Below are 22,119 nucleotides of genomic sequence, written 5' to 3'. Positions count from 1 at the left end.
TGCCCAGTGGGATGTGCCCAGTTTAGTTCCAACAGAAGCCTCCGAGGGGACATCCTTATCAGGTGCCTGAACCATCTCAACTGGCTTCTCTTGATCCAGAGGAGTAGCGGCTCTACTCTGAGGCCCTCCCGTATAGCCATGCTCCTCACGCTATCTCGAAGAGTAAGCCCAGCCACCCTATGCAGAAACCTTGTACTTGCGATCTCATCCTTTCAGTCATTACCTAAAGTTCAAGACCATAGGTGAGGATAGGGATGTAGAGTGACCTGTAAACAGAGAGCTTCATCTGAGAACTCAGTTCCTGCTTCACCACCACATATCAGTACAGCACCTGAATCACTGCCACCACTGCACCAATCTGCTGGTTGATCTCAGGCTCCTGTTTGCCATCACTTGTGAACAAAACTCCTAGATACTTTAACTTGTTCACTAAGGGCAGCTGCTCCCTCCCCTCCTAGAGAGAGAAGTCCACTTTCTTCCGGGAGCAGACCATTGTGACATTACGCCTCATATTCTTCATATAAATATGGTTATGATATGAATATGGCATAACTATGATATGTTTTATGCAAGATGGGTCATGTGACATATCATTGTGAAGGTTATTATTTACTGAATATGATTGTCCTATTTGCATGCATGTATCATTGCTGTATCTGAAGTTAGGAATATGGAGTATGTAGTAAATGCAACTGTGTTTTCACCTGGCGAATGCCCACTGGACATTATGCACTCAGCCTGGATGGGCCTTAGGAAGTACAATAGGACTTTGAAGATGCTAATCTCCCACCTTCCTGAGAAGTTTCCTGGCATGCTGCTTTAACACTGCAGGGTCAGGTGATCATGTCACGTGGATTGGACATCATTTTGGACTTCTGGTATTTTTCCACTGGAAGGGGTGGGGGTCAAACTAGGAAACAACGTATTCCTGCCATGTGTAAATCTTATTTAAGGCTGGGGAGTGAGATAATCTAGGCTGTTCTCCACTTGGTCTCTGCCCAAGAAGAAAGACTGCTGAAAACACCTGAAGAAATAAAGGAATTCAGGTTATACCTGGAGGTTTAAGCTACAAGCAGTGCAGTTTACCTTCAAGAAACTCTGCAACCTGCATAAAACAATATTTAGGGTGAGAAATTACTATTTGTAGCCAATTTCTTTAATGTATTAAGTCTAGTTTGAGTGTTTTGTTTTATTTGCTCCGTAATGTGCTTTGTTCTGTTTGCTATCCATTATAATCACTTAGAATTTACCGTTTGTAGTTAATAAACTTGTTTTTTTGTTTATTCTAAAACCCAGTTTGTGCAAGTTCTTTCAGAGATGGGAATTGAAGTCTTTCCACACAGAGTCCTCCACCAGACATTTCCAGGCAACTCGCACTGATTGTTTGGGCCGGTGTCCCATGCATTGGATCCAACTCACCACCAAGCGGTGATCTGTTGCCAGCTCTGCCCTCTCTTCACTGAGGTGTCCTGAACATGTGGCTTAAGGTCCGACAGGATGACTATGAAGTCGATCATTGATCTTCAGCCCCAGGTGCTCTGGTACCAAGTACATTTATAAGCAACCTTGCATTCAAACGTGGTATTCATTATGGACAATCCATGACTAGCATAGAAGTCCAATAACAACTCACCTTTTAGGTCCAGACCAGGGAGGCCATTCCTCCCAATCACTCCTCTCCAAGTGTCTCCATTATTCCCCATATGAGCATTAAAGCCTCGCCCGTAGAACAACAGTCAGCGACACTTTATTGAGCACTAATCCCACTGTCTCCAGAAAGGCTGAGTACTCTGGACTGCTCTTGGGTGCATAGGCACAAACAACAGTCATGATTTTCCTCTCTGTCACCTAAAGTCTCATTGAGGCAACCCTCTTGTCAACCAGGACAAACTCTGACTGCGCAGCACCCAGACTGGGACTTGTGAGTATTCCCATACACCCTTGGGGCCTGTCACATGGGGCTACTCCTGAGTAGGACAGAGACCACCCTGGATCAAGAAGTTTGTTTCCAGAGCCATTGCTATGTGTGGAGGTGGGGCTGTCTATATCTACTTGGTACCTGTCCACCTCTTCCACCACTCTGGCTCCTTTCCCACCAGTGAAGTGATGTTCCATGTCCCTAGAGGCAGTTTCCATCATGGAGGGCCAATTCATCAATGTCCATCCCGTCTGATGCCATTCTGGCATCGCACCCCACCCTCACCCTTTGCCTCAGGTGTGGCGAGACCATGAGATGGGTCCATGTCACCTTTTCAGGTTAAGCCCGGCCGGGTTATAACCACAAGATTCTTGCCTGACACCACCCCCATGAGTAGGTCCCAGTATCCCTAGTCCAGGCGAGGTTCACGTGGTCATTTTTAGGCTTTCATGAGGGTGGATTATTTTTAGTCTGGAACTTTCTCCGAGACCTTTTCACCTAGGGTGACCCTACCAGGGGCACTAGGCTCTGGATGATATAGACCTGGGGTTCATCAGAACTCTCAACCCCCCACAACCCCACCACAACAAGGTAATGATTCTCAGAGGGGAGCTCTTAAATTTTTTTAGAAATAGTTCATTTGGGCCAGACAGAGTATGAGGATGGTTCTTGCTAGATGGTTAGGGAACCTAGCTGCAGAAGGGGGAAAACCCTGTTTCCAGTTCCTTATCAATTAATATTTAATTTGTTATAACATTTCAGCTTATTTTTTCTTTTTTTAGCCAAACTTATTTGCCAAAATTGACACAAAGTCACAAAATGTATCAGTTCATCCAAATCTGCTTTTTTTTCAATGGGGAAAGGAAATTGGAAGAAAAATTTTACCCAGCTCTACCTGGGAGTCCTACATACTTCATTGCATGTCACTCTCAAAGTCAGACCTTCTGTACAGAATTATTCATGATATTTCTGTTAATGTTTGTGATTTAATTATATCACAGGAACAACTGTGAATGAAGCACTGGCAACATACTTATTGTCATCTGTAACTACAGTCATGAATCATTGCACTAATTATTGGTAAACTGAATTTAAAAATAGACATCACATGTGAACAAAACATGTTCCAACCCCCAAATTCAGCTCTAATGTCAGTACAGTGGTTGCACTTTTCATTCAAGTGAGTGAGATTTGCATGTGCTTGAATTAAAGCTGAATTTCATCCCATTGAAAATATTGCTTTCTGCCTCAATTGCTAGGTCTCAGGTTAATACTTGGAATCCTTAATACCATAAAATAAAAAATCATAGCTGGTTTTGATCTTTTTTGACTTTGTGTTGGCACCATTCTTCAAGCGCCTTTTAAAAAATCTTTTTTCTAGAAAGGAGCTAAAACAATTCATATCTCAGTGTAGAAAGGGCATTTGACCTCTCACTATGGTTGTCTATACTAGCAAAAGTCAAGCATATACTTCTTTACCAGCGACACTGTATGGGTGGTAGCAGCAGTATGACTGTGCTAGCATAGACAGCATGCAGGTGTAAAATCCTACTCAGCAAGAAAGACCTAATCTACACTAGATAGATGCAATGCCTAATTCACCACTTGAGCAGAAAAGGCATAGATATTTTTCTAGCCACTTACTTTTGTCCAGGAGAGAGACCTTCATTTCTTTTCTTCTCTCCTCACCTCTTCTCCCTGCCAAAAGATTCCAGATATTTGGGGATTTTCCCAATAGTATAAGCTAAATAAAATTTCTTCTGTGCCATTACAGTAAGTATTGAAATTTTTTGGTGGAGGAGCAATAATCAGTAGCAACATTGTTATAAGTCAGGTGTTATCCAGCTGTTGGGAAGAGTGAAAACTGGGTTCCAGGATACTCCTTTACTTGGACCTACAGATACATGCTTGCTCCCATCTAAGAAGAGAATGTACAAATCTATCTGTTCTAGCAAAATAGTTTTTATTCCTGGGAGCTGGGCTGCATCTTACCTGTATAATGGACAATGGACATTGCAGCATGGATTCTTTTTTTTTTTAAAGGAAAATGTGGACGTCTGAAAAGGAAAGGCTAACTAATTCATCTCTTCTGTAGCTTTGACTTCCCATGTTGAGGGTCAATGGATGTTGCACAGTGGGGCATTGATTCGTTGCATCTAGCTCTTCTTTCTTCTATTTTTCTTCATTAAGTAAGGGACTCAGTACTCAGTGACAAGATCACTGCTGCCACAGAGATCCTTCTATAAAGTACTGTTTTATAACAATTATGAAAATCTTAAAAATAAAAATGGTTTGTCAGTTTGATCATTAGAAATATGAAAAATTCATGGGGAAAACTTTGACTTGCTGTACTACCAGCAAAATGTGACTCTAAAAATGAAGTGGTTTGCAATGTCCAAGGTAGTGTAGAAAATGCTCCTGTCCCTACAGGAGGGATGATGCATTACATCAGCTATATCAGCTACAGAGGTGCACAAGCCTAACTTTTATTGTCTCCTCTTCTATTTGATCTCATCCTTGCCTACTCTTATACAACAGGGTTATATAGGCCTGTTGAATTCTACTTATGATCAGCAGTATGAAGGCCAGATCACTGGCCCATTTAGGTTAGCTGGTTTAACCAGTCAGTGGATTCCCTTTAGCATAGGAGGCTTGGTTGCACACCCATCACCATTATATTGACCATTAACCAGAGGAAAATTGTTGTGAGTTAGAATGACTGCTTACCATAGTCCAGTGGCTTCTCTAACTTACTGAATAGACCAGTCAGCCCCTGACAGATCACAGGATCAGGGACAGAACCCTAACATAAAGCCACCTTTGCTCCCTCATCCCCAAGTTGCTCTGAATTCATTGTGGACTAAGTGCAGAATTAGGATCGGATTCTCTAATGCCTAAGTGGATCCAGATGGAGTTGTTTAGACCTCTATCCTGTCACTGTGCAGCTCCTGGTAACAAATTTTGTCTAGGCTGGCTTTTTCTCTGCTTCTCTGTGTTAGCAAATGTCAGGGTCTTTCTTCCACTCTGATTTTCAGCAGCCGTTTTTCCTTTACTCTCACTCCTGACCTTAAGGTTAGCATTCCCAGATTTCATTCCAAATTCTGATTTCATGCCGCAGTTACCCTGATGTACACAACTTTGGAGGTGGTAAGTAAACAACACTATCTAGTTGAGGAACACAGACTCTTGGTCCCTGTTGTACGTGAACAGAGTATTTGGTGCTACCCATTTTTCCATCTAATCAATTTTATATAAAGAGTGTTTCTACTACCGAGTCTGATTTCCATCACCATGTTTTGGTTGTCCATTCTAAGATTTTCTAGATGGTTTTCAATCCTGATGCACAGTGCCTTTCATCATAGAATGTCAAAAATACAATGAATGAAGCCTCTCAGTACCCGCTTAGGAAGGGATATGTTGTTGTCCCAATTTTGCAGATAGGAAAGTGAAACACAAATACTCTAAGAGAGGTTGAAATAAAATTTAGGGCCATATCCTGAGAGGTGCTAAGCACCTCCTGATTCCCCCTTAATATAGTACAGCTGCAAAAATCATATGTGGTATGAAGAACTTGTCCTTCGGTTTTAGGAAAGAAGAGTTCTTGGCACAAATAATAAATATGGGAGAGAATGCTCCAGCAAGTGTTCTAGGGTTAATGTTACCTCTGGGCAGAGTGGGCAGTACAAAGTTTATACCTCACGCTTTCAAAATAGAATTTACATGTGGCTTAAAAGACATATAGATCTTATACTGGCCCAGTGCCCGAGGGGTCATTTTCACCCTTTGAACATACTACCTGCTCTGGAAATTGAGCTGTATATTCTTGTCTGCAAACAAGTATGCATTCAGGACAAAAACAACTAGGAGTCCGGTGGCACCTTATAAAGACTAACAAATTTATTTGGGCACTTTGGGTTTTTTGTCCATGAAAGCTTATGCCCAAATAAATCTGTTAGTCTTTAAGGTGCCGCTGGACTCCTCATTGTTTTTGTGGATACAGACTAACATGGCTACCCTTCTGATACTCAAGATAATAGAGTAAGGCACTGGTAGATGAACAATTGTGAATCATCTTTTCAGAACAGCAAGCGTTAAAAGCATTAGGGTCAAATCTTCAGCACAAAGCTGAAACAGATTTTAAAATCACTACCTTGCTTGGAATAATTTGTCAGTGTGTAGATTATAAAATGGCCATAGTATTCTCTCTGTGGTTTTGTTTGTATGGTACTTTTCTGGGGCTCAATCAGTAAGATTCCAGCTCTGCTATGTACCAGGTTTAGATATGTTCTCTGCAGTGTATGCAACTTGAATGTTACTGTTCAGTTTTGCTTTTGTGATTCATTCTTTCTCTCCTCGTTTGACTTTATTTCATCTATTCACATTGCAAGCCTTTGAACGCAGGGAGCCTGGCTTCTTGAATGATTATTAGGTACCAGGTATACCAATGGTGCTTGTGACAGGTGTGGCAATTTTCTGCAATATCCTTGACTGAATTAAGTTAAACCTTATTAAATTAAGTTTAAATATCTTAAGATCTCATTGTAGTAAAAATGCAAATGTTCATGTGCTATTGTGGGAGTGTATGTAACTTTGTCTAGGAGACATGACTAATGTAAACCTTGGGCTGCGTTCTGAGCTTCCGTGTACTCATTTAAATAGTTTTCTAAGAAAAGCATGAACTGTTACTTGAGGAGGTTTCCTAGGAAATACTTGGGAGAAGGGGAATGCAAATGCCTAGCTCCAGACTTGAACTTTTGAAGTGTTTTGCCCCTGGGGAAGAGGAACTTTATTCTATTCCCAGATTCAAAAGGCCCAGCTAACATAAAGGAATAACTCAGAGGCTCTGAGGCAAACCACTGAAGGACACAGAAAAATCCTTGGTAAGGATGCATAGATTCATAGATACCAGGTCTGAAGAGGGATAGCTAAGTGGTTTGAGCATTTACCTGCTAAATTCCAGGTTGTGAGCTCAACCCTTGGGGGGACTACTTAGGGTCTGGAGCAAAAACCAGTACTTGATCCTGCCTAGTGAAGGCATGGAGCTGGACTCAATGATGTTTGGAGGTCCCTTCCAGTTCTAGGAGCTAGGTATATCTCCAATTAATTTTGGGGGGTTGGACTAGATGACCTTGTGAGGTCCCTTCCAACCCTGATATTCTATGATTCTATGACTATGTTGATCATCTAGTAGGACCTCCTGCATTACACAGGCTGTAGCACTTTCCCAAACTATTTCCCAGAGCAGACCTTTTTTAGAAAAACACCCCATCTTGATTTTAAAGTTGTCAGTGATAGATAATCCACCATGACCCTTGGTAAATTGTTTCACTGGTTAATTACCCTCACTGTCAGTTTACACCTTATTTCCAGTCTGAAGCACTTTGAAGGACTTTTTACTGACCAGAGCCCTTGCTAGAGTTGGGGTGATCTCTTTTAGGCTTATTAACATGTGTGTAGGTTCTTTTATTGTTTTAATCTTTTCTCTGCAATCGTTTTACCTTAAAAATAAATGTGCTTGCTTAGAAAGAGCTGTGTGGTAACTGAACTGTTGCAATTACACTGTTTACTGTCTCTGCAGAGAAAAGTAAAGCAGGCTGTCTAGGCAGCTGACTTTGCTAAGAGATTCACAGTATCGGCAGGGAGCTGTGCAGCCTGGAAATATCTATCAGGAAGCAAAGAGATTTCTGTCTCTGCCCAAGAGAGGTGGCAATTAGCGAGCTGGAAGCCTAATACTGGGAGCCCTCACTGGACCAGAGGGGCAGTACAGGTGTAGTTGCCCTGAACTGTGACATGTGCTATACTGTAATGGTGTGGGAGCGCCACTATAGTTAAGGTTGCATCATAACATGTTTAAAGGTGGACTTTTCTGAGTCCTCTAAAATTGACAGACACAGCTGGGTTTCTTTGAAATTTTGGTGTGACAGGTATGGTTAATGACTCAAATGTGGAGTCACTTGAATCAGGGGTTCTAAAGATATAAGCCCTAAAACAAAATAGCTATTTTTAGAAAAGATGAGCTATGGCCCAAAATGGTCTTAATTTGAGTTTTACTCAAGATAGTGCAGGTACTGACTAAAATTTTAGGGGACCCAAACTGAGAATGTTATTTTCTTAAGTACATTTTTTTACACTGTGCATGTGCCAATACACACAAAAAAAAATCTAAAGGATTTCTACTCCCACTAAGTGCTTTAATGGTTGACTCTGTAAGTGCTCTAGAATCCAGATGGTTACTCTGAGTAGGTGCAGGGCTAGTGATCCAAATTTGGGAAGACTTGACTGAGAAGTTCCAGACCTCCCCCAGCCAGATTTGTTCTGCTGCTTTGTACTATTAAACTAAAAAATACTAGTGGCTGAATGAATCAAGGACCTCATGATGGCTGTGAATTCACCCTTCAATTAACATAACTAAGGATAAAGTAATCACAACTTCTCACCTACAATAAAAGGAGATTTGGATTAAGTGGCTGGAGGTTGCTCCAATTTGTCAATCATGGGTGGCAATTTTGTTTGGAGGGAATGTAATCACCTTTTTTGGGGAAAAGTTAGATATGTGAATGCTTCCTGGAAGGAGATATGTATTAGGGGATGAGGGAAGAGGGGGAGAGGGATTTGGAGCTGCAGCGAGTGGGAATCAGGATTATGGAAAGAAGGATAAAGGTGGATGGATGACAATGGAGGTGAGTGAGATTGGGGGGGTCAGGTGAGGGAGGCATAGAACCTCCTCAGCTCTGCCAGTGCACCCCAGCTTCATTGCATGACAACCACCATCTTCAAAGAGGGTAGAGGGAAGGTGGCATGGGTAACTTTTTTTTTCCTTTTTATCTTTTAATAGTGTTACCTGGAATCCTGTGAGTGAGAGCGGCTGGGTTGTAAAAGGATGTGAAGAGCTCATGCATTTCAGCAACTGTGGGGTTGACAAAGTAAAGGCATGTCTGTTAACAGGGCATATTGGGGCAGGGCTGGAAGAGGGCAGAATTAACTCTGCATTTCCTGGTATTCAGAAAATTGTTTTTAAGTTTTCAACTCAATGTTCTGCAAGGGGATGACATACCACCGAGCAACCTTAACTCTACATTAACATTGGGTTTTGTGGGGTTTTTTTGCCACTGAATTATGTAAATATGTTCTACTGACACCCATCATGCATTATGCTGCTTCTAATGTACAGTAATGGCAAAACTTTCAAATTTGTGTGTAAATACCTAAAATAAATAAGGGGCCTGATCTTTACAAGGTGCTGAAGACCGGAAAATCCCTGAATATGGATTGAGTAAATCTAAGCACAGATGTCAGGATCTGGCATATAATTATTTATACAGTACCATAGCTGTAAATAGAACTTGGCACACCTCAGTCCTTGGGAGCTTACATTTTTTCAAGGTGCTGAATGCTCTTTCTCTCTCTATCAATAGCCTAGGGTCTCAGCTCCTTGCAGGATAAGACCCCTACTTAAACATAACAAAGTAGAGCTGTCATCAGATTTGGAGGGAATGGCAGGTAAGACAATCAACATGCAACACTAACATTGATTGGAATTGAAACAGTTTATTGCTTCACTGTTATCTCTCACAGAGAAGACTGAAATTGTACTACTATTGTTACTTAACAAGCCTAGCTATAGTGAACTGTACTAAACAAATGGTGACAATTTCCTTTAGGGAAAAAATCTCTACCTCAGATTTCACCATTATGAAGACACTGATGATATGTCTACCTCAAGTGGTCGAGTGAAAAAATAACTTTACAGTGGTAATATTGTTTGCATTTGAGGTAATATGCAATATTTAAAAATCCATGAAAGTGGTCCTTGAATGTCCAGTACAGAATTGTGCTTTACTTAATCACCATAATCAGCTGAATGCTGCTTTTCCATGTGCTAGGCTGAAAATAATTGTTTAGGACAATGCAAATTTTGGTCATGAAATACTGTTGGTCAACAAGGGATGTTTCTGTAATGAGACCAACGCTTGGGCTCCAGAAATACACTTCACTGCCAATGTGTTAAATATTAATATAAAGAAAACAATAAAAATAGTATCTGTTTATTCAAACAAAGCTATATGAAAAATATCAAGACCGAGATTCATAATCAATGATGACCAGTTTAAAAGAGCCCAAAGTGCACTTGTTATTCATGGAGCAAAACAGTAAAGTATATCAATTATTCAAAAATTAATGAGGACCTCGTATGAGAAATAAAATGTTCCAAGAGTAAGCCCTTTCTGATGTCTGTGGCACAATCAGTGCAATTGATTCATTGTAAACATTTTAGATATTCAGAGGAAGAACATCACTAATTTTAAGTATAATGAGTGCAGCTAGCCTAGCAAACCTGCAAAACAAGAACATATTTGTTATGCTTGTAAGTGTATAAAAAGACCAATATGAGTAATACTGTATGACATTTCCTCTGAATATCTTGATGTACGTTATCACTACTCTCTTCACCTTTTGAGTAATTTATAAATTAAAATAAATGGAAACAAAAAGAAGAACCATTCTGAGTTGACGGTGGAAAAGACTTTAATTGTAAAATGGTTCTTTGTCAATGAAAATAACAAGCATTTAAGTAGAGCTTGAAAAGTTTAACCCAGTTTTTTTTTTCAGACTGCAAACTTAGGAGAGCATAACATTAATATTATGTGTTTATATAGATCCTCAGATGAAAAGTTCTTAAAGTGCTTTCTAAAGCAAAGACTAATTATTTTGCAGATGGGGAAACATAGGTACAGAACAATTAAGGGATTGTTCAGAGCTTGTTTGCCTAAGAATGACTCTGAATGTAAGCACACTTTTCAAGAGGACAGGTTAGGTGCCCCTGTGTACGTATATTCATGAACTGGTGCATGCTCAAAACTGATGTTTGCTGCTAGTTGTGATAATTGTGTATTGGTATCTACAAGGTGTATATGGTTTGGACTCTCCTCTCATGGTGAAAGGGCAGCTCCTGGGATGAACATATAGTGGGAACTGGAAGTCTAGATGCCTGATGCACAGGCAGAACTAATGAACCTGACTAATCAGAGGCAAATGAGATATTAGGAAGTACGACATAGGCAGCATATTGTCTTTCTAGCGCTAACAGACAAGCACATGTTTCTGAAGTATGTATTTGGCCAAAAGCCCATTGTCTCTGAGGAGATGGAAGGGCCCTGAGAAGTCATGACTATGGAGCATCTGCTGGACTATGGGCTCCTTCCAGAGAGCAATTTGAGACATCACTTGGTAGTCACCAGGCAGTAACCTCACAATATAAAGATCAGTATCACAATGCTATCCTCAAAACTAGTCAATATACTTTCAGTTGCATATATCCTCATGCTTGGGGCAGTACTCAAGTATCCTGCTACATAGGAATATCTGGGGAGATGAATTCTGACTCTGCTGTGTGATTACCCCAATCTCTGACTACACAGCTCTGGGAGGGTGCTGTGCTGCTGAGTGGAGACTTTAAGCTGTCACTTATCAGCACAGAAAAGCATCCTTGAAATATCAAATGCTATCTTACAGTGATGTTATTAATCAAGGCATCCAAGGGATAAATATTGGCAGCTAATGTCAATGCCATAAAAAAATACAGGTTTTGTACTGTTTGTTGGGAGAAAATCATTGCCTTGCACAAATAACCTGGGACCAAAAACTTTCACAAATGGATATTATTTCTATGCACCAAAACTGGGTTACTTGAAACACATTTGGATTGAATTTTCTGAGGTGCTGAAAACCAGCAGCTCCTGTTAACTTGAGGTGAAAATCAAATTGTTACATCAAGCACAAACACAATGCAGTGCCCAAAATTAGAGGCAAGTTTTGGCTTTAGTGAACAGTGAACACACTGCAGCAGTGCCAATAGTTTCCTGATGCAGTGTAAGTGTTAAACACTGAAGACCCACATACCTATCCTTTTAGAGACATCATATGGAAATAACTATCTGCTATGTAAAATTAACTGTGGAACTGATTGCCAGAAGTATCATTAAGGCCAAGAGCTTAGTAGGATTAAGAAAATAGAATTAGTCATTTACGTAGTCATCCACTGTTACATTTCATAGCATTTTTAAAAGAGTAGAACACATATACATGATCACGCTTCTGACTTCTGACAGGCAGGGTTAGGAAGAAACTTCCCCTGGGGAAAACCTTACAGTGCTTCTTGTACCTTCTTCTGAATGGTCTGGTACTGGCCACTTTCTAGTATCCGCTCTCTGAATAGATGGACAATGAATCTGAGTGGATAGCCAGGTTTGCTTGTTCCTGAAACAATACTATTCATCCCATACCTACAGGTAATGAGGACTTTGCATAGATATAGAACATAGATACAGGACTTTGCATAGATATAGAACACCATTGGCTATGAACAGATATTTGGTCATGTTCAAACACACCTGTTGGACAATGGCCCCAAACACTATGGCTAGAGCAGAGACCATGTGATAGCTCTGATGGAGGAATGTTGGTGATTGAGATTATAATGATACTTCTGGATGTATCCCATCCCCAGAGGTATTGGTGCTATGATTATGGGGGACTGTGTAAAAGAAGGAGATAACATAGAGGCATGTGGTAGCAAAGTACATATAGTTACAATATGTCTACATGACTACATGTGGTGTTCCAGCGTGAAGACATAGAACACTTAAATTGTGTTTTTTTTCTGCTCAGCTGTGTTGTATCATGATCCCTAATCTCCAGTCATACCACAGTGGAAATAATATAAGCCACCCATGCCTGTTTGCTAATGTGCCCTCACTCACCCTGGCTAACTAGTTGCCAGTCAGCAGGCTTATATTTTAGCATATCTCTTTTGAGTCTCTATCTTCTTTCTAAATCCTCAGTAGGCTTCTGTGATCCCTCAAAGTATTTACTTCTATAGCAATTTGCCAAATTCTGACCTTCTGGTAGGAACTGAGTTTCTTGCTGTAGCCTCCAGTTTCCTTTTAATTTATAGACCCTCAGTGGTAGAGAATGTCTATTTCCCCTCAGTCAGTCTGGCTTTCTTTTGGGGCCAGTGGTAGCAGCAGCAGTAGCCATGCTGACAGTAGTGAGAGGGCCTAGGCAATTCTGGAAGCCTTTCATACTGTGTGAAGTTGTGCTTGCCTTGCTATTAGTACATAGTAATGAGCCTTAAGTGGGTGGTGGTGTGTATAGCTGCACATCTAAGTTAACTGGCTCACATACTTTAGTCATTGGTCAGTATCCGAGCAGGCCCATAGCTAATTAATAGGTATTTGACTGAGCTGGTGACCCATCTTCACCTTTTCTCAAACTTGTTTCCATAGTAGAGAGAATTTTCTCAGGGGCCAGCCCAAGATTGTGGAACCAATGACCAACACAAACCTTTTGTTCTAACAAGTGCAAGGAGCACTTCTTTTGACTGTACCTTCTCTAACAAACCCATAGTAGAGTGTACATGTTTTAAAAACAAAACCTTACCAAATTAAAATGCTCTACTGCACATACAATTCTGCCCCTGGGAAGAGCAGGAGAGAGAAAACAAACACGTGATCAGTATTGGCCACATAGCTTAATATTTTGACTTAGACTTGATGTCCATTTAACTTGCTATAAATTTAGATTTCTTTTTGCCTACATGTTTTTCATATAAATTGTATTCCGGTTAAGACAATTGTCTAAGGTGAAGAAAAATCTCAACACTTGAAAGATTCACTTGTTTTTCCCAGTGCCATAAGCTGTTTTAGAAAAGCAAATACATTTGTGCCAAATAGAGATCTCTTTTTGGCACTATCTGCCTACTCTATCACTTGATTCTAAAAACTTTCAAATTCTTCACATGTGTGCTAAGCTGACTGTATCCCCATCAAAGAATAGCCCAGTCTCACTGCTGAAAAAACACTTTTTGCTCTGCTTGTCTTTTGGTTCAAAGGTTGTGAGGGAGTGTTTAAAATGTTTTAATCACATCTTCATCTCCAAATTGTTCATGTTGAGAGTAATAGCGAAACGTCCATAAGCAAATTAAGAAAGTTACTTTCACTACATTCTTTGGCATTAACTGTAACAGCCTTTCTCAGAAGAAAGAAATGAAGTCCTCCAGTTGGCTGTGGTAGCCATTGCTTTTTTTGTGTTTGCTTCAGCCTCTTCTCTGCTTGCCATCTTCCATTCCATCTTGGCATTGTCTCTCGAATTCTGCCTTCAAGCACTTCATGGCTTCTCCATGGCTTCCCATGGCCAGACCCACCTCGCCTTTGCTCCTCTGTTCCATCCCTAGCCCATTCTGCCTCTCCTCGTCGCTGGGCTTCTACCTCTTTCCTCCATCCCTATTCCCTGTTTCAGCATCCCATCCTGGCCTCCAGGCTGCTTTTTCCCCAGACTCCCTTCTTACTTGATGGAGCAGTGGTCTGATGAGGCATAGTAAATCTTGTGTTCCAGAGTTCCCTTTCTGTCTGTGGAGTATGTGGGTGCTCAGGCCATTGCAGAGCAGTATGTATAATAAAACAAATTATTTTCTGACTATTTGAGTTGTAGCACTAAAATCTGAACACAGCCTACAAGTATCTGTTTTTAATGGATTGCAGTTAAAACTTTCCATCCCTCTCTAGCCTTACCCTTATTTCTTTCCATTTGGTTCTGAAAACAGGACTAGCTGGTCTGTTCCATAGTAATTTTCGTTACTTCAGGAGGTTAATCTAGTGAGAAACTCAGTTATTTCAGTGACAAGATAGTATTTATTTCCAGTGAATATAGGACAATGCATAATCTAGATTAAAAAGACACAATGAGTAAAACTTTGAAATTTAAGCGAGAAGCTAGCAATTCTTCACACTTTGAGTAAAGTCCAAAAAATCAACAATTTATGCTAGGCTAAAACACCCCTGTACAGAATGCTGCAACATAATCCCAAGAGATGTAATTAGCATCACTCTTGTAAAGTGACTCACAGTCCTGGGTACCCTGAGAAGCAACATGCTCCCAAACAAGGTTGCAAAAGAAAGGGTGCTAGACTCTTATCAGTAATGAGCTTCTCACACAATAGACCTCAGGAACAGGATGTGTTATCATCATTGCATTAGTCATCATTAGAAAACTATGCTTGGGTCTATCTCCAGTGTTGTAGCAATAACAGGATCCATCATAGTAATGAACAATAATACTGTGCATTGGCTGGGGAAGGTTGTAATTGAATTTGTCACAATCATCTTCTCCCATGCCATTCTGCTCTGTTAAGTGCCTTACATTGTGATATTTTCAATCCATCTACCATGAAAGAGAGGGTGAAACGATTGACCGTCACACTGGTATGGTATCTTGCCATCAGTATTTGTGGACAATAAGAACCATTTGGTCAGATTTTCAGGATCAATACCCATTTCATGCTGGATCTGCTCTCCTTTGGAGATACACCTTTTAGCAGCCATTTTCAGCAGGCAATACAGTATTGATAAGCCACCTGTTCTCTTGCTGTTCTGTACATCAGCATCATTTAAGCTCCTCTGATGGGGAAAGACCAATATGGAAGGGATAAATTATTGGTAATTGTAACTTTCATAATCATGTCCTCTGCCCCATTGTTTCTAATCTTCCTTTCCTCTAATAAGTACTTCACCATAATATGGGGAAGGACTTGATGGCAAGGGATAAAGGTTTTGTATATCGGTGGGTGAAGTGGTGGATGTAGTCGATAATCTTTTTGCTTCCCAATTCCTGTAGGTGGCATTGCAACAGCATTGCATAAGGTACTTTGCTGGACGGTGGGTGGAGAATGAAGACAGGCAAATGTTCTCTTGAATCTAACAATAATTGCGAAGACATCACAGTAAAAAATTCTTCTTCAAGAAGATGCAGACGTGTATTTCACATAGGTGTGCGCATGCTCCATGGGCCAGAGCTAGAGACTTTTGCCTAGCAGTACCTGTAGAGGGGTGGTGCTCATTCCTCGTGGCTGTGGCCCCTTCCCTGACTATAAGAGGTGGCGCCTCCCTGACCCCCCTCAATTCCTTTTGTCAGCCTGTGGCTGGAGTTGGACCTCTGTGTTTGTAGTCTCACAACCTCAAATTTAGTCTTAGCCTATTTTATTGTATAGAGTAGTGTCAGTAATAATCAGTAGACAGTATTAGTTGCTAAATAGTGTCTAATGGTAGTTACCAGATAGATAGTTTAAACTTTATCCTTCTTGTGGAGGGGTGATCCCCAACAGCAACCTCCACATATGGTGCTTGCTTTATCTCTGCAAGGCTCACCTTTTATAGAGTGTTGTTTGATCTGTAGATTGTCCAGGAAGTGGACTCAGATGGCACGGAACCTTTGCCTCAAGCAGCATCTGCTTGAACAGGCCAGGCATCCTGATCCGGTATCAAGGCCCTTCTTGGGCCAAAAATTGCCCTTGGCCTTGGAGAACGCTGCAACCTCTCATTCCAGGGCAGGCACCTGTCTGAAGAGCTGGAGGAGCCATTCTCCATCGTTGCTCTTAGGAAGAGGTCTGATAAGATCAATCAGGACTGCTGCAGCTCACAGGGCTACTACTCTACCTCTCTCAGGAAAAGGGCAGACTGGCCCAGTACTGGTTCCAGTACATGGGATGGCTCAGTAATCTCTGACCCTTCCCCAGTACTGAATGGGAAGGGAAAAACCCCTACAATGTTGACATCGGTTCTGGCCTCCAGGTGTTCATTGAGTCTGGTACCAATGATGAAGATGCTGGTACTGATTGTTTCCATGTCTTCCATGTACCAGTCAGCCACATACTTCCTCTGCCTTTTGGTCCTGACCTCACCATTCATCCAGGACTTTCCCAGGGCTGCACCACATACGGCCTCTCTGATGGAGTGAAACGCTGAACCCTCATGTCTGTTGGCACCATTACCCTCCTTATGAGGCAATGACGCTGGTATCAGAATGAATTCCATGCACTGCTACAGGCTGAAGACTGACTGGCTAAGCGGCAGTTGTGTAGAAAAAGATGAGGGGATTACAATGGACAAGAACTGGATATGGGACAACAGTGTGCCCTTGTTACCAAGAAGGCTAATGTTATATTGGGCTACATTTGTGGGAGCATTGCCAGTAGATTGAGGGAAGTGATTATTCCCCTCTATGTGTCACTGATGAGGCTACATCTGGAGTACTGTATCCAGTTTTGGGCCCTCAACTACAGAAAGGATGTGGACAAATTGGAGAGAGTCCAGTGGAGGGCAATGAAAATGATTAATGGGTTGGGATATATGACTTATGAGGAGAGGCCAATGAAACTGGACTTATTTAGTCTGCAGAACAGCCGAGGTCACCCACCAGGTCAATGGTGGTGGCTGCTGATCAACCACAAGCTCAGGCATCAGTAGTCTTCCTCTCTCCAGAGCCACCAGAGTCCTCCCTCTCAGGTACATCTTCCTGGGAGTGAGAGCTGGTTGTGGTTCACCTGAGACCCTCATCCTCATTGCCAGATTATGTCATGCTGCCTGATTTGTCCTCCCCTTCTATTCTGGAGGATTTTAAGGTGTCCCAGGACATTTATGCCACATAGCTGAATCCCTGGGAATCCAAGCGGTGTTTCTCTAAGAGAGAACACACAAACTGGTGACATTTTACTTCCTACATTTTACTTCCTAACTTGGATCGTGCCCCCTCCCCTGATCGATGTATTCCTCAACCGGGTGTGAGCCCTATGGAGTACACCATCCTTAGTACCATGAGTGGCTAAGTGCATGGGAAAGCACTATTTTGTTCCCATGCAGGGATTTGAGGGTTCTATTCGCACCCAGCCCTGAATTCCCTGACCATAATAGCAGTAAACAACAGGGCCTGGCATGATAGGTTCAAGTCTACCCCCAAGGAGAGAGACTCCAAGTGGTTGGAACTTCTAGGCAGGAAGATCTATTCCTCATCATACCTACAGATGAGGATCGAAAATCAACAAGCTTTGCTGTCCAAGAATGCTTTCCTCAACTGGCTAGTCATGCCTGAATTCAAGGACCAGTTTCCCAAGGCCTCACGCAAGAAATTTTGGGCATTCATTGTGGAAGGCTGTTTGGTGGCCAAATGTCCTTGCAGTCTGCCCTTGACATTGCAGACACCTTGGCCAGGGTCGTGGCCTCAGTAGTAACTATGAGGAAGGCTTCCTGGCTGAAAAACTCTGGGATTGTTTTGGATATCCAGTAGGACATTGAAGACTTGCCCTTTGATGGCCAAGTCTTGTTCTCAGACAAGACTGATGACACTTTGAACTTCTTCAAGGATTCCAATGCTACTTTGAGGTCCATGAGAGTCTGTGAGCCAGCCGCCTAAAGATGCCACTATGGGGCACAGCTACAGCAACTGTATCACCCGCAGATTTTTTGTGCAACCTTTCCCCCCAGTACAGAGGGACCACTGTAGAAAGAGGGATAGATCCCACAAGGGGAAGTAGTTGTGCTCATGCTTTGGACATTCCACACACCCTTCTTCAGTGATGTCTAAGTACCCACTTTGACTTCTTAGTCCAGAGCACTGATCCAGTCATTACTCCACCCTCTCTATGCCCTCATCCCTTTAGGGAAAAGCTGGTCCACTTTTGCAATGCTTAGGATTCAATTTACCTCTGATAGCTGGACACTGTCAGATTGAGCTACACAATCCAGTACCTCACCATGGCCCCTTCCCACCTCCACCCCATCCCTCTTAGGAGACGCTTCTCACGACACATTGCTCATCAAGCAGATTAGCTCTCTGTTGAAGTTGGGAGCAGTGGAGAAAGTTCCACTGGAACACCAGGGCCACGGCTTTTACTCCCAGTACTTCCTGATACCAAAATCCAAGGGCAGGATGAGACCCATTCTTGATCTTCGCAGCTTCAACAAATTAATCAAGTATATAAGATTCTGCATGGTCACTATCGGCTGTCTTCCCCACACTGTCTCAGAATGACTGGTTCGCTGCTCTGGATGCTTACTTTCATATGGCAATTCTACTGAGAGACAGGAAGTTTCATTTTGTGGTAGCAGAACACCGCTTTCAGCATATGGTTCTCCCATTGGGCCTCTCTTCTTCCCCCCAAGTCTTCACCAAATGCATGGCAGTGCTCTTGGCATATCTCAGGAGAAAGGGAATCCACATCTTCCTGTACCTTAATGACTGGTTACTGAAGGGCGGCTCCAGAGACGAGGATCTCGCCCACATTGACACCATGTTACATTTGCTCAACTGTCTGGGATTCATTGTAAACACCACAAAGTCAACCTTGGCTTCCGCTCAAAAAATCAAGTTAATTGAGGTCCTGTTATATTCCATGAGGAAGGGTTTACCTGCCAACCGACTGCTTCCAGGTAATTCAACAGCTCTGCCTCAGTCTGCAATCTCAGCTCTCCATGACTATCTGCCTGTGGATTCATTGATGGTGCAGGGCCTGGGGTCGGAACAGGAAGCCTCACTCCACATCAATGTGTGGGGAATTTGGTGCATTCACAATGCATGTTGTACCATCCAGGACCACATCAGACACACAGTGGTTCACATATTCATTGACAATACTACCCCAATGTGAACAAATGTATGTGAACAAACAAGTGTGGGGGGGCACATTCCAGGTTACTCTGCCTGGAGATGATCAACCTGTGGCAATTTTGCATTGAAATAGACATCACTCCTGTAGCAGTCCATTTCTTGAGGGTGCAAAATCATCCGGTGGACCAACTCAGCAGTGTCTTCTTCCTGAGCCCCAGGTGGTCCAGAAGGAGAGTGTCCTCCAGGATCTCTTTGCAATGAGGAAAAATAGAAAGTATTGACTATTCTGCTGTCGAGGGGGCCTCAGTCTGAGCTCCCCCTCCGACATCTTCCTCTGCCACTGGCAATCGTCTCTTCTGTACACCTTTCCACCTCTTCTGGTTATTGCTCAGGTCACTGTCAAGCTCAAGGCAGATCAAGCCAATTTCATTCTTGTTGCTCCAGCTTGGCCAAGACAGTGCTGGGACTCAGATCTCCTTGCTCTGTCAATTCAACCTCTCATTAAACTTTCCCTCCATCCTGCTCTGCTCACTGAGAACCACAGCCTCAACCTCCATCCTGCAGTTAGCTCCCTACATCTTATGGCAGGTTGTTGCCTGGCTGAATGAAGAGAATGAGCAGTGGTTGGAGATTGTCCAACAAGTCCTACTCAACAGTAGGAAGTCCTCCACCAGGACTGCCTACTTGGTGAAATGGAAGAGATTCTCAGTGTGGTCCTTGGCCTGTAGGACTCACATGGGTTTCCATCCAGCACATCTTGGAGTACCTGTTACATCTTCAGAAACCAGGCCTTGTGTTCAGTTCACTAAGAGTGCCTTTGGCAGCAATATCAGTGTTTCATCCCCCTATTCAAGGGAAGCCAGTTTTTTCCAACGCCGCGATGATGAGATTTCTGAAAGGGCTTCTCCACTTACATCCTATGAGCCAAGAACTGATTTCCTTGTGAAACCTAAACATGATTCTGGTCCTACATCTGAGCCCTTTGTGTCCTGTCCACTGCCCCTCCTATCTCAGAAAACTGAATTCCTGATAGCCATCACTTCAGCAAGAAGGGTGTGTAAGTTGAAGACTCTCATGGCTGAGCCACCTTACACTCAGTTCTCCAAGGACAAGGTGATGCTGCAACCACACCTAAAGTTTTTGTCCAAGATGGTCTCTCAGTTTCATCTGAATCAGGAGGTGTATTTACCTGTATTTTTCCCTAAGCTGCACTCTTTCCTGGAGGAACAGCATCTCCATACCCTGGTTGTCAGGCAATGTCTAGCCTTTTATCTAGACAGAACTAAACCACCTCATGCTTCACTGCACCTGTTCATGTTATATGCAGACTACAAGAGGCAAGCGGTCTCTGCACAGACCATCTCTAGATGGATCACATCCTGTATCAAGACTGCATATGAAAGAGCTTCTGCTACACCTCCTCAGCAAATACAGGCTCGCTCTACAAGGTTGCAAGTGATGTCAATAGCATTTCCATAGTGGACATATGCAGAGTGACCATGTGATTGTCCATACAAATATTTACAGACCATTATGCTATTAACACATCTTCTAGAGTGAATACAGGCATCGGAAGGGCAGTCCTGAGATCCCTATTGCAGTAGACTCCAAACCCTGCCTCTAGACTGGAGTACTCTTCACGATTCATCTAAATGGAATACGCTTGCATTTGTTCCAAGAAGAAATGATTACTTATTGTAGCTCTGGTTCTTCGAGATGTGATGCAGACATGTATTCCATGACCCTCTCTCCATCCCTTCTGCATCAGAGTCTCCTCTAATGGGCTTTCTTTGTAAAGGAACTGAGGGGAGAGTGCTGGAGCAGGGCCACCACATACAGCCAGGGGATGAGACACAGCCATTGTCATAAACAGATAGCTAAGGGTTAATGTCTCTTTCACCTGAAGCACCTGACCAGAGGACCAATCAGGAAACCGGATTTTTTCAACTTTGGGTGGAGGGAATTGAGTGTCTTTGTCTTTGTTTTTCTGGCTGCCTGCCTTCTCTGAGCTTTGGAGAAGTAGTTTCTACTTTCTAGTCTTCTGTTTCTAAGTGTAAGGACAAAGAGATCAGATAGTAAGTTCTATGGTTTCTTTTCTTTGGTATTTGCATGAATATAAGTGCTGGAGTGCTTTGATTTGTATTCTTTTTGAATAAGGCTGTTTATTCAATATTCTTTTAAGAAATTGCCCTGTATTGTGTCATCTTAATACAGAGAGACTATTTGTATTTTTTCTTTCTTTTTTTATATAAAGCTTTCTTTTAAGACCTGTTGGAGTTTTTCTTTACTTCAGGGAAATTGAGTCTGTACTCACCAGGGAATTGGTGGGAGGAAGGAATCGGGGAGATTTGTGTGTTGGATTGCTAGCCTGACTTTGCATTCCCTCTGGGGGAATAGGAAAGTACTTTTTGTTTCCAGGATTGGGAACAGAGAGGGAGATTCACTCTGTTTGGATTCACAGAACTTGTGTCTGTGTATCTCTCCAGGAGCACCTGGAGGGGGGAAGGGAAAAAGGATTATTTCCCTTTGTTGTGAGACTCAAGGGATTTGGGTCTTGGGGTCCCCAGGAAAGGTTTTTCAGGGGGACCAGAGTGCCCCAAAACACTCTAATTTTTTGGGTGGTGGCAGCAGGTACCAGGTCCAAGCTGGTAACTAAGCTTGGAGGTTTTCATGCTAACCCCCATATTTTGGACGCTAAGGTCCAAATCTGGGACTAAGGTTATTACATGGCGGCAGCTGGTGGGAGATAGACAGAATCCAGAAGC

This window comes from Gopherus flavomarginatus, chromosome 2, assembly GCF_025201925.1.
Source record: "Gopherus flavomarginatus isolate rGopFla2 chromosome 2, rGopFla2.mat.asm, whole genome shotgun sequence".
Lineage (NCBI taxonomy): Eukaryota > Metazoa > Chordata > Testudines > Testudinidae > Gopherus > Gopherus flavomarginatus.
Note: the sequence above shows the minus strand (reverse complement) of the source record.